The sequence below is a fragment of the Nycticebus coucang genome, chromosome 18, assembly GCF_027406575.1.
Source record: "Nycticebus coucang isolate mNycCou1 chromosome 18, mNycCou1.pri, whole genome shotgun sequence".
Classification (NCBI taxonomy): Eukaryota; Metazoa; Chordata; class Mammalia; order Primates; family Lorisidae; genus Nycticebus; species Nycticebus coucang.
Genome location: NC_069797.1, coordinates 42,893,671 through 42,906,161, shown reverse-complemented (window position 1 = coordinate 42,906,161; position 12,491 = coordinate 42,893,671). Strand labels below are relative to the sequence as shown.

At 44.2% G+C, this 12,491-nt stretch overlaps 1 long non-coding RNA gene across 1 annotated transcript; it reads left to right on the top strand.

Annotated features, from left to right (window-relative positions):
- The first annotated feature begins 7,674 nt into the window (after positions 1-7,674).
- On the top strand, positions 7,675-11,934 carry LOC128570544 (uncharacterized). The gene is made up of 3 exons (XR_008375586.1): positions 7,675-8,417; positions 8,753-8,828; positions 9,094-11,934. It is a non-coding gene; the product is annotated as an uncharacterized LOC128570544 (long non-coding RNA).
- The last annotated feature ends 557 nt before the right edge of the window (positions 11,935-12,491 follow it).

Genomic DNA, 12,491 nt, shown 5'->3' with positions numbered 1-12,491 from the left:
GTACCTGCTGAGCCTCTGCCCAAATGCTAACTCTTTGAATCCAGCCCTGGCCTGCCAAAACAACAATGACAACTACAACCAAATAATAGCTGGGTATTGTGGTGGGTGCCTGTAGTCCCAGCTACTTGGGAGGCTGAGGCAAGAGAATCACTTAAGCCTAGGAGTTAGAGGTTGCTGTGAGCTGTGATGCCACGGCACTCTACCCAGGGTAACAGCTTGAGGCTCTGTCTCAAAAAAAAAGAAAAGAAAAAAGATATAAAAATAGCAAATATGCTTATGAAAAGTTGTTAAATGTCGTTTAGTCATCATAAATTAAAAACTACAATAAGATACTACTGCTAACTATCATAATGGCCAAAATTATAATAACTGACTATACAATGGTTGGCAAGGATATGGAAGAACTGAAACTTTCATGTGTAAAATAGCAGAAAAACTTTGGAAAACTGGTTTATTGAAAAGTTAAATATATTGGCTTGGTGCCCGTAGCACAGTGGTTATAGCACTGGCCACATGCACCAAGGGTGGTGGGTTTGAACCCAGCCCTGGCCAGCTAAACAACAATGACAACTGCAACAAAACAGCTGGGCGTTGTGGTGGGCGCCTGTAGTCCCAGCTACTTGGGAGGCTGAGGCAAGAAAATCACTTAAGCCCAAGATTTTGAGGTTGCTGTGAGCTGTGACAGTACAGCACTCTACTGAGGGTGACATAGTGAGACTGTCTCAAAAAAAAGTTAAATATATACCTCACATATAATCCAAACTTTCCACTCCTAGGTGTTTACCTAAGAAAAATTAAAGCATCTATCCATACAAAGACTATTTACAACAGCTTCAAATGTAATGGTCAAACGCTAGAAATAACCCAAATGTCCATCAGTAGATTAATGGATAAATAAATTGTGGTATATCCATACAATGGACTGCTCAGAAATAATAATAGCTATATGCAACAACATGGATCAATCTTCAGAGTGAAAAAAACCAGACCCTTCCTCCTGCAAAAAAGAAAGAAAAAGTATAGTCAATATGATTCCATTCATATAAAATTTTAGAAATCACAAACTAATACACAGTAACAGAAAGCAGATCAGTGGTTCCCAAGAGATGAAGGCAGGAGACAGGTGGGAGGGAGGGATTAAAAATGGGCATGAGGAAATTTGGGGGGATAATAGAGACAATTTATTTTAATACAATTTGTCAGTACCCTCACATTTAGTTCCAACTTACTTTTTTTTTTTGTGGTTTTTGGCCAGGGCTGGGTTTGAACCCGCCACCTTTGGCATATGGGACCGTGCCCTACTCCTTGAGCCACAGGCGCCACCCCCAGCTTACTTTTAATTACTCTCCCTGCATCTGGGGTCATCAACTTTTTACTTTAGGGCCAGGTGGCTTACAACTGTAATCCTAGCATTCTGGGAGGCTGACACAGGAGGATCCCTTGATGCCAGGAGTCTGAGACCAGCCTGAGCTTGTCTACAAAAAATAGAAAAATTAGCCAATTGTGGTGGTGCACACCTGTAGTCCCAGCTACTTGGGAGGCTGAGGCAGGAAGATCCCTTGAACCCAGGAGTCTGAGGATGTGAGCTAGGCTGATGTCATGGCACTCTATCCAGGGCCACAGAGTCAGACTGTCTCAAAACAGAGCAAAACAAAACAAAACAAAACTTTTTACTTTATACTAAATGCTTTTTTAAAATACAATTACAGTTAACCAGTTTGATGAAAATATTTCAAATTGTATATAAAACCAGCGTGATTGCATTAATGAACACAGCTATGATTTAATAAAAAAAAAATGAGGCAGATCCATATCTATTGCCATGGAAGAATATCCAAGGTATATGACTAGGTGAAAAATGCAATAAATTGTATAACATCAAGCCTACTATAACTCCTCCCCCTTTTTTTAGAGACAGTATCTCACTTTGTTGCCCTCGGTAGAGTGCTGTGGCATCACAGCTCACAGCAACCTCTAGCTCTTGAGTTTAGGTGATTCTCTTGCCTCAGCCTCCCAAGTAGCTGGGATTACAGGTGCCTGCCACAACACCTGGCTATTTTCTTTTAGTTGTAATTGTCACTGTTGTTTGGCATGCCCAGGTTGGATTCAAACCCACCAGTTCCGGTATATGTGGCTGGCGCCCTAACCACTGATCAATGGGCGCTGAGCCAGGGGACTTTCATTTTCTATGTTCAAAGTATGTATATCAGATGATAAATTATTCACATTTCCCAAAATTTTTAAAAATTTCTATAAAGTGGCGGTGCCTGTAGCTCAGTCGGTGGGGCACCGGCCCCATATACCGAGGGTGGTGGGTTCAAACCCGGCCCCGGCCGAACTGCAACAAGGAAAAAAAAATAGCCGGGCGTTGTTGCGGGCACCTGTAGTCCCAGCTACTTGGGAGGCTGAGGCAAGAGAATCGCTTAAGCCCAGGAGATGGAGGTTGCTGTGAGCTGTGTGATGCCATGGCACTCTACCGAGGGCCATAAAGTGAGACTCTGTCTCTAAAAAAAAAAAAAAAATTTCTATAAAGTTCAATGTTTTAATAAGAAATATATATATATATATAGATATATATATATAAAATTACAGCCTGGGCATGGTGACTCACACCTATAATCCTAGCACTCTGGGAGGCTGAGGCTGTTGGATTGCCTAAGCTTAAGGTTTGAGACCAGTCTGAGCAAGAGGGAGACCCTGTCTCAAAAAATAGCCAGCGTTGTGGTAGATGCCTGTAGTCCCAGCTACTTGGGAGGCTGAGGCAGGAGGATAGCTTGAGCCCAAGAGTTTGAGGTTGCTGTGAGCTGTGATGCCACAGTACTCTACCAAGGGTAACAAAGTGAGACTGAGACTCTGTCTCAAAAAAAAAAAGGTGTATGACTAGGTGAAAAATGCAATAAATTATACAACATCAAGCCTACAATAACCCCCCTTTAAAAATATTATATATAATTATTATATTTTATATAAGTATATATTTTAATATATTTTATATAATTATATTAAAAATTATATCATTGTATATAAACTTATAATTATCTAATTATATAAAATATATTTTATAAAATATAAATATATATACTATAAATATATTATAATAAAATTATAATTATTTTATAATTATTATACCTATTATATATAACTATATATAATTATATACATATATTATATATATAATATATGTATATAATATACATACATTATATTATATACATATATTATATATAATTATTATATATATAATTACAGGGTGAGATTCTGTTTCAAAGAATAAAATATAATTATATATTTAGCATTTTCTTTGTTTATCATTATTTCTTTTCTAATTTTAAAAATTTTAAATAAAATAATTTTCAATTGGCACATACTAATTGTACATATTCGCTGGGTACCCAGTGATGCTGTAATACATATAACGCATGGTGATCAGATCAGGATGATAAGCACATCATTTACACACCTTATGATTTCTTTGTGTTGAGAACATTCAATACCCTTCTATTTGATGCTGTGTATATATTATTGTTAACTATAGTCATCCTACCATGGTAGGGGACGCTAGAACATATTCTTCATGTCCACCCGTAATGTTGTATCCTTTAACAAATCTCTCCTTATCCATCTCTTGCTCCTCCCCTTCTCAGCCTCTAGTACTGTCTGTTCTTCCTTTTACTTCCATGAGATCAACTTTTTTTTTTTTTTTTGTAGAGACAGAGTCTCACTTTATCGCCCTTGGTAGAGTGCCGTGGCCTCACACAGCTCACAGCAACCTCCAACTCCTGGGCTTAAGCGATTCTCTTGCCTCAGCCTCCCAAGTAGCTGGGACTACAGGCGCCCGCCACAACGCCTGGCTATTTTTTGGTTGCAGTTCAGCCGGGGCCGGGTTTGAACCCGCCACCTCAGTATATGGGGCCGGTGCCTTACTGACTGAGCCACAGGCGCCGCCCGAGATCAACTTTTTTTTAGCTTCCACATATGAGTGAGAACATGTGGTGTTTAACCTGCTGTTCCTGCATTATATCACTTAACATAATGTTGTCCAGTTCCATCCATGTTGCTGCAAAATGACAGAATTTCATTCATTTTTATGGCTGAATAGTATTCCATGATGTATATATATCTCATTTACATTACCCCTTCTTCTGTTGTTGGGCATCCAGGTTGAGTCCGTATCCTGGCTGTTGTGAACAGTGCTGCAGTAAACATATGAGTGCAGATACACTAATTTCCTTTCCTTTGGATGAACTCCCAGTAGTGGGATTGCTGGATCCCTCCTGGCTAATTCTGCAGAGTAGATATTATCCTCCTCCTCATCTTGCATCTAAGGAACCTGAGGCCCGGAGAAGACTCATGACTTGCCTAAGGTCACAAAGCTGGTGAAGGGGCAGCTGGCCTTTAAACCCACGTCTGTTTGGCTTCAATGTCAGAGCTGGTTTCGCAACAGTCTGGAGGTTCAACTCCTTAACCTGGGGTTGGATGGTCTGATATCCACCTGGCTAATGCTAATTTAGGAAAGCAATGCTGAGACAAAGAGTTATAGAAAGCAGACTCTGTAATTAGCTTACTGGCTCAGCAGGAATGGTGAGTTTTTATCTACTGCAGGTCAGAAGCTGTTTGACTTCCAGAGATTCAAGGACAGGATTGGGGGGTCCCTGGAGAAAAGTGTTTTCAAAGACAGCGAGTCCAGGAAGGACTTCTCTGGGCCATGCCAGGTGGGAGGGAGATGTGTTTACAGTGAAGAGAACATGCTAGGAGACAGGAACAAGGAAGTTCTGGAGGGGAACAAGTGGGACAGAAAGGCCTGGGACGGAGGGACTGAGGAGAAAGGGAAGAGAAGTAAATGCGCCCTCAGCAGGAGGCAGAACATGGGTTTTGTAGCCTCCTCCCTCCTTCCAGAATGTTTTTTAATGCACCCCTGTCTAAGGTACCCTTCCCTTCTTCTTAAAGGCTTTCATTGAGAGGAGAGCACTATTAGCTGAATATTGAAACATGGGCAACTGCCACCCAAATCCCATCAGTTCTTTTTTTTTTTTTTTTTTTTTTTTTTAAGAAAGGGGTCTTGCTGTGTTGCCCAGGCTGGAGTGCAGTGGCTATTCACAGGCATGATCCCACTACTGATAAGCACGAGAGTTTTGACTTGCTCCGTTTCTGACCTGAGTCGGTTGACCCATCCTTAGGTAACTTGGTGGCCCCCTGCTCCCGGGAAGTCACCATATTAATGCCGAACTTAGTATAGACACCCAATCAGCATAGCACACTGCAGTCCAGAACTCCTGGACTCAAGCAATGCTCCTGTCTCAGCCTCCCGAGTAGCGGGGACTACAGGCACGCGCCACCATCTGGCTTTTTTTTTTTTTTGAGACAGAGTCTCACTACGTTGCCCTCAGTAGAGTGCTTTGGCATCACAGCTCACAGCAGCCTCAAACTCTTGGGCTTTAGCGATTCTCTTGCCTCGGCCTCTCAAGTAGCTGGGACTACAGGTGGCCCCCACAATGCCCACCTATTTTTTGTTGTAGTTGTCATTGTTGTTTAGCTGGCGTGGGCCGGGTTCCAACCTGCCAGCCTGAAATGCGTGGCAAGCACTGTAACCACTGTAGTACCTTGAGACTTTTTATTACTTTTCATGTCCATTGTCTGGCTGTACCCCTAGGGCAGAGACCGGCTTTGTTTTATTCACCGATGAGTATTCACAACCTAGAATAGTACCCTGATGGTGTTTGTTGAGTGATAGAAGGAATGCATGGTATTAGAATGGCTGATCCTTAAAGTAGGTGGGCTTTGTGGCACCTAAATAAACTACACTGTTCTCATCCCCCTCAGTGTTAGCCTATAGGTGAGAATCAGATGAGAGTTAGCACAAAGGGCAGGTCTGGAGGGGAAATGAGGACCACTCCCCAAGAGGTGCCAGGGGAAGGTCCTGCTCTTTGGCCTCTGAGATGAGGGGAATTCTGGGTTTCTTCTATGGAAATGAGCCTAAGTCAATTTAGTCTCAGATTTCTCCTCCCTCATACCTGCCTCTAGTCAATGCAGACTGTTGGGGGGGCAGGGCTTGCCCCACTTTGTGCTGCCAGGAGCTCTGGCTGGCTCCCATCACATACATGGGAGCTTTTGGCAAGCAGGGCATGAGCAAGAACAAAGTCCCCCACCCCACCCCCCCGCACTAGTCAGCTGAGGGAAGCCGGCTGGTGCTGGGTTAAGCAAATCATTATTTGCCATCTAATAATCAGGTGTTTGGGGGCAGATTATTTCTCAGCAGGTCGAAAAACAGAGCAAGCATGATATTCTCTCTCCTTTGGCCTTCCTGATAGCAGGGTTCACCCTGTGGCCTGGTTGACCTAGTTCTTGTAAGTGTGACCTTGAAATACAGATAAGCACACACAGTGACAGTACAGATGGAAGCCCATCCTTACCCTTTGCTACTCATTTTTCTTGGTGCCACGTTCTGTTTATGAACTTGAGACTTCTGATTACTGTGATTAGGGGAGATAACTGGAGTCAGGAGATGTCTTTTTTGGCCTCAGCAGGACACATCATGGGCCAGACTGGGCCTCCCTTTGGGGATTCTAAATGGTATGAATCCAGAGAAAGGAACAAAGTTCTGCTTATTCTCAGGAGCTTCATATGAGAGATGTTTTTATCATGGGCCTGCACATTTAGAGATGCTGTCATGTTTCCCACTAGGGTGAGGGGTTTGGATAGCTGTGGCTTTGCCCTCAAGGTTTCCTAGCATTTATTTTCTGGAAAGCAGATTAAGACAGTTTATTGATCACCTACTATTTTCTAGGCACTGTTCTAGGCATACTTTCCAAAGCTGCCTCATTTTATTTGCATTAAAACCATTCCAGGGTATATTACTATCCCTTTTGTATACATGAGAAGACAGAGGTTCAAAAAGTGGGAATAAATTGACTAAGCCCTCTCAGCTGAGAGGCTGAATCAGAAATTGAGCCCTGAGTGTCTGGCTTCTAAACCTGTCTGTTCTACCCAGTCAGGGTCCACAGGGCTTTGGAAGGTTAGAAACAATTATGGGGTAACCTGACTTCATTGCTTATCAGTATGAACCTAATGCAAAAGGGTATTTAGCTTGTCTACTTTTGCTGAGAGAAACAGAGGAGGGGAAGGGTGGGTGGCTTACAATTTTTTATTTTATTTATTTATTTATTTTTGCGAGGGTCCAGTCTGTTCTCAGCACCCAGTCCCATCTAGACAATTAGGCCACCTTGTTACTGTAGTGACTGAGAAAAGGTGACCTCAGTAGGCCCGGATTGGCCCAGAACTGGTTGTCTGGGGGCAGCTCAGGGATCTGCATTATTGGGTAAGATAGCCACACTTTTTCAGTCCTGCCTAAGAATATCTGAGAATAAAGGCTCCAGTAAAACAGAAGTTAGCCTGCACACTTGTCTCCTGCCCTCAACAGAGGACAGCTCTGCAAGATAGACACTCAAAGCAGTGACTTGTCTCTGAGGCCGATTATTATATTTCATCTCCCCAACCTCTGCAGCTGCTCCTGCTGGGGGAAACTGAGCCCCAGCCTCTGCTGTCTAGGATGGAGCCTAGGCCCTCGGCAACCCAGCTCAGGAAGGTTCCTGCTTCCTTGTTTGAGATGTATTATTAAACCATAATCATACTGGGAGTGGAGTCAGCCAAAGCAGTGGCTATTAATAGGGAGGGGAAGAAAGCTGACTCAGAAGGAAGCTGACTTAGGCTGCCGGGAGAGCCTGGCCACCTTGGCCTACAATCCCCAGCAGGAGGTCAATGAGAGAGAGAGCCCTGAGCTCCTTTTGTTCCTGGGCAGGAGTCAGCATTATTTGGATTTCTCAACTTTGGAAGTAGAAACCTGAAGCAGCCCCGATCAAAAGGATCTTTAGCTGTCATTCCTGGGTCTTTGGGGAGTCTCAGAGCCCTGAGACTAATGTCTTCAAGAGCTCTGACTCAGCAGAGCAGCAGCACTTCCATCAGATGCCAGTGATGCAGCCTGTAATGGGGCACTGGGGCCCGTTTCTGCAGCCTCCCTCAGCTGAGAAACTAGTGCTGACCCAGCCCTGAGCTGGCCAGACCAGCTTTCTGGCAGAGATGTGCAAATAGGGAGATTCTGTTTCTGGCTCCTGGGAGGTGACCATTCTCAGGTGAAGGGCCCCAGCAGGGCATGCTGCAGAAGGGCCTTGAACGGTGGGGAAAAGAAGTTTTTTGTAATTTCTGTAAAGGCCATGCATTCCTGAGAGAGTTAAGACTCCCATCATTTGGTAGACTCACCATCATCAGGCAGCTGGGGGCAAGATAAATCCCCAAATTTGGCCCAGGCTATGCCCCAGTAGAAACAGAACTGCTCCTGGCTTCCGGATCCACAGTATCCCTCTGTGACAGGCACTGATGTGCTTTCCATAATATTCTTCATAGACATCTCGCCACCCCAACAAGTGGGTATTATCACTTTTCAGAGGCAAAAGCTGAGATTTCAAAAAGGTGAAGTAACTTTGTCACACGGCTAGCAGGTGACAAAGACAGGACTAAGCCCCCATCTGCCTGACTACAGAGGAAAAGCCAGGTGGCAGGGAGCTGCCTGTGTGCACAAGGCACGTCCCATCTTTCCCATTTCTCTTACTTAGACCCAGTTGACCCCTAGTTTGTCATGACTTGAGTACTCACACTGAGGCCGGGGCGATAAAGGTCTGTGTGTGCTGGAGGGGAGGTGCTGAGAAGTTGGAGGAGTAACATATTGCCATCTCGCCTTTTTGTTTTTTTTTTTTGTCAGTTGGGTGGATATGTTTCCTCAAACTGGGAGAGTCTTTCTGGTTCCTGAATCTCTGCAGAAGGAGATTCGGATGGAGGTAGGACATAAGAGGTATTTTCTGTTCCTCCTTAAAAATATTTAATACCTATTGGGCTTAGCTCTGGGTGACCTGGACATTTCAGATTAAACAACAACCCAATGACATCATTGATCTGATATTTTTTCCTGCTGTTTTCCACAAATCCTTAAACATCGTTCCATGTGTTAAAAACTATCCTCATGTATGTATCACTTTAGAGTTACACAGGTATCATAATCTACCTCTCCATACTGAGATGTACCTATAAAATATCTTTTTATAGAGTCAAGAGTGTAATATCAAGGGGCACGTCCACTGATTATTATATGGGGCACTTCATGAACCTGAAAGAAATCCTGTGACCCCAGACCCTAAGTCCCAAGCTCCAAGTACTTGAGGGAAGAGTTTTCCACCCCCATCCCCCGGCTATCAAGGGTTCTCAATATAGAGGTGAGATCAGACCAGGCTTATGGGAATTTGTTTGTCGTTTTATAACCTTATCATGGCCCATTCTGGGGTTGGGGGGTTGCAGAGTCATTTCCAGGCTCTAAGCTGTTGTCTGTGGTTCTTATGTTCTCTTTTGGTCAATTCTTTTTTCTTGCTTTTTTTTGAAAGGCAAACAGCCTAACAGCAATAACTATCAACAGGAAGATGGCAACACCCAGACACACACAGCTGCCTCTTCTCTCTGGAGTCAGTCAAGCAGTTCTCACTGTACCTTGAACTAGGTCACCTGCAGGTCTGAGCTGCTACCGGGCTGCTGAGGGAGGGCATTTCTAGTCTGGCTCTCGGTGTGCTGTCCTGGGCAGTGGAGTGGGAAGGAGGCTGGGTTTCAGCTTAGCATGGGATTGCCCCTCCTCTTTTCTTCTGGGGAGGTAACCATTTTCAGATCTGTGGGTGGGGAGGAAAATCTTCTTTTCCAAAAATAATCTCTCTCTGCAGTGGGGTTGGAAGCTGGACCAAGCTGCTAGCACTATTTTTACCCAGCTTGCAGTTGAGGGTGTAAATAGCAACTCTGGCTGTTTTTTTTCCCACAGCTGACAACAGAGTCAGCCTCTTGGAGGCAGAGGCTTTCTGGTGTTTTGCACAGAGAAAACAGGAAAAAGTTTGCCCTCGGGCCCAGGAGATGATTTCTGGACCATCCGGGAAGTGTACAAATGGAGGTGGCATCTTTACACTTCTGTTATCTTGGTCTCTGCTATAAGCACCAGGCCCCATGATAGCTGCTGGGCTGAGGCTGGTTTAAAGAAGCACCCTGCAGAATCATGAGGGAAAAGGCAGGTCCACATATCTCTGCCTGTGCCCACTGAGCGTTCCAGGAGCCAGAGCAGCTGTAGGCTCCAGTTGGCTATCCCCCTTGCCCTCTCTCTGGCATTAGAGACACTTTCCCAAAGGTTGCTGCCCTGGGAGTGTTTCTTATTCCAAACCTACTAGATTAGGAGCTGAGGAATGACAGAGAAAACATCTACTCAAGGCTTCCCAGATGACAGAATGTCTCTAAAAATATATGCCTCCTAGTTCTCAAGGGATTGGGGGCCTCCGGCCATTGGTCTTGGAAAGAGTCATTTAGAGGTCACAGTGAGAGGACAGGCTCCCTCCATGCCCCCGTGTAAGCAGAAGCTGTGAAAAAGTAAGCAAAGTCTTGGATCTTGTCTCTAATTAGCAAGAGTGAGTGGGAAGTTCAGCCTCATAAGGGCCCCTCACTGGTCCTGTCTATGAGTGAGATAAATTAGCAAGGACTGAGACGTGCCCAGCTGGCAATTCTCTATCGCTTCTCTTCTGGGGAATGAACAGGCTTCAATTGCATTTCCCTGAGGTCAAACTTCTTACCCAAATCTGTCCCTGGGGTGTTTGGCCTGAAATAGGAGAGGAGTTATGAGTCAGCAGGAGATGCGTGCTTCATTATGAATTACACAGCAAATCCTCCTGGAATGGCCCATACTCTTCCTCTCGGTGCTGATCAATCAATCAGAGTATTTCTAGAATATCTACCACATGCTCAGAACTGGGCATTGAGGCACATGGTTCCAGTTTCAGGCTCTTCCTGCAAACGATTTTGTTTGCGGGGTAAGAAAAAAGATCGGAGGGCAGGTAGGCAGCTGAGTAATCCCCCATCTGCTTTATTGGAAGCGGTTTCTGTGGAGCATCCTTGGACTTGATTCTGGGCAGCTGTTAATTGCAAAACTCACTGCCAATTATCGATAGCTAAAGTGACATTGGAGAGCTTCTGATGGTAAAAATAGGGGCAGGTAATAGATGAGAAAATAGCTTTACATTTGAGAAGAGAGGATAGAACATACTGTCTCCATCGCTATGTTCTATGTTTCCGTTGTTAGTGTGGGTTCTCTCCTAGGGTTGGCCAGCAAAGTCTAACTAGTGACCTCCAGCACCAGGGCAAAACTGTGTCTTAGCTAGAACAGGGGAGATTCATGCTGGGTTCGGGGCATCTTGGTTCTCACTGGGCTCAGTCACGTTAAACAGCCAACACCAGTTTTCAGTAAAGCCCGTTGAATTTTAAATGTACTTTTGGCTAATTTGAGGGATTGTTATTGTCCAGTTGAGCTGGTAGTTTATGCACCAAACTCCAAGTCTACAAACTGTGTGTGTGTGTGTTTTGAGGAAGCTTCTTGAAGCTTAGATGGTCAATGTTTATCTTAAAAACAAAACAAAGAATTCTGAAAAAACAGAAGCAGGAAAAAGTGCCCTGGTGATTAAAACCAAAAGCATGTGACAGACATAATGCTGGTCTGACCAGTTGTTTTGAACAATGCTAACAGCCCCAACCTTGACATTGGGGAAATTGAGAACATGGTAACAGACTTCCTATGCCTAGTATTTCCCTGGATTTCCTGGAATCTGGCTTGAAGTGCCATTTCCCCTGGTGCCACCAAGGAGTTAAACGTTGGTTCTGCTCTCCCCATGACTAATAATGCACTGTGTGGCTCTGAGATCATCCTGAAGGAAACTGACAGTCAGCGTGGGAAGAGCGTGAGCTTTCAGTGCTCTTGAAATGCCTTTGATGGGCATGGTGAGTGAGCAAAAGGATCATCGCCACCTAGAGCCCCTGATTGTGTAATTCTGTCATGAATTCTTGTTTCTCCCTTTGAATTTTGTGTGTTTTAAAATAAAGATCTCTAACTCCTTTGGGAGCTTGATATTGTCATGATGTGTGAATTATTCTATGGAGAGTTATATTCTGGACATCAAACACACTCCACCACTTGGAAAAATAACCCATTTTGATTGAAAACAAAGCAGAATTAACTGACCTAACCGAAGCACATGTGATGTGTGGGAGGGAGCCTAGGTCTTCCCACTCCTGAAGACTTTTTTCCTTTTGAAAGGAGCCCAAATTGCATAACAGTCCTAGCTTCTCTGTACCTGCTCACTCCTCCCTGAGCAAGAGAAGTAGTTTCATATGACTGGTGAGTCTCTCTTCTTTTCTTCTTCCATGCAAGCTTTTCTTCTGTGGGATAGGAAGGGGAGGCCCACTCTGGTCCAGCTGCCTGTCACTGAGTGGGCAAGTCTACCTAATTCTGAGTATTGGGAAGCTCTTCTGTCTGACAACATAAGCCACATTCTCTAATATCAGCTTTATCAGTAATAAAGGTTATTTTTGGTTCTCATCTAGCTTACTGCTATGTTCTAATTCCTTTCAAAACTTGCAGAGAAGGTAGCAGG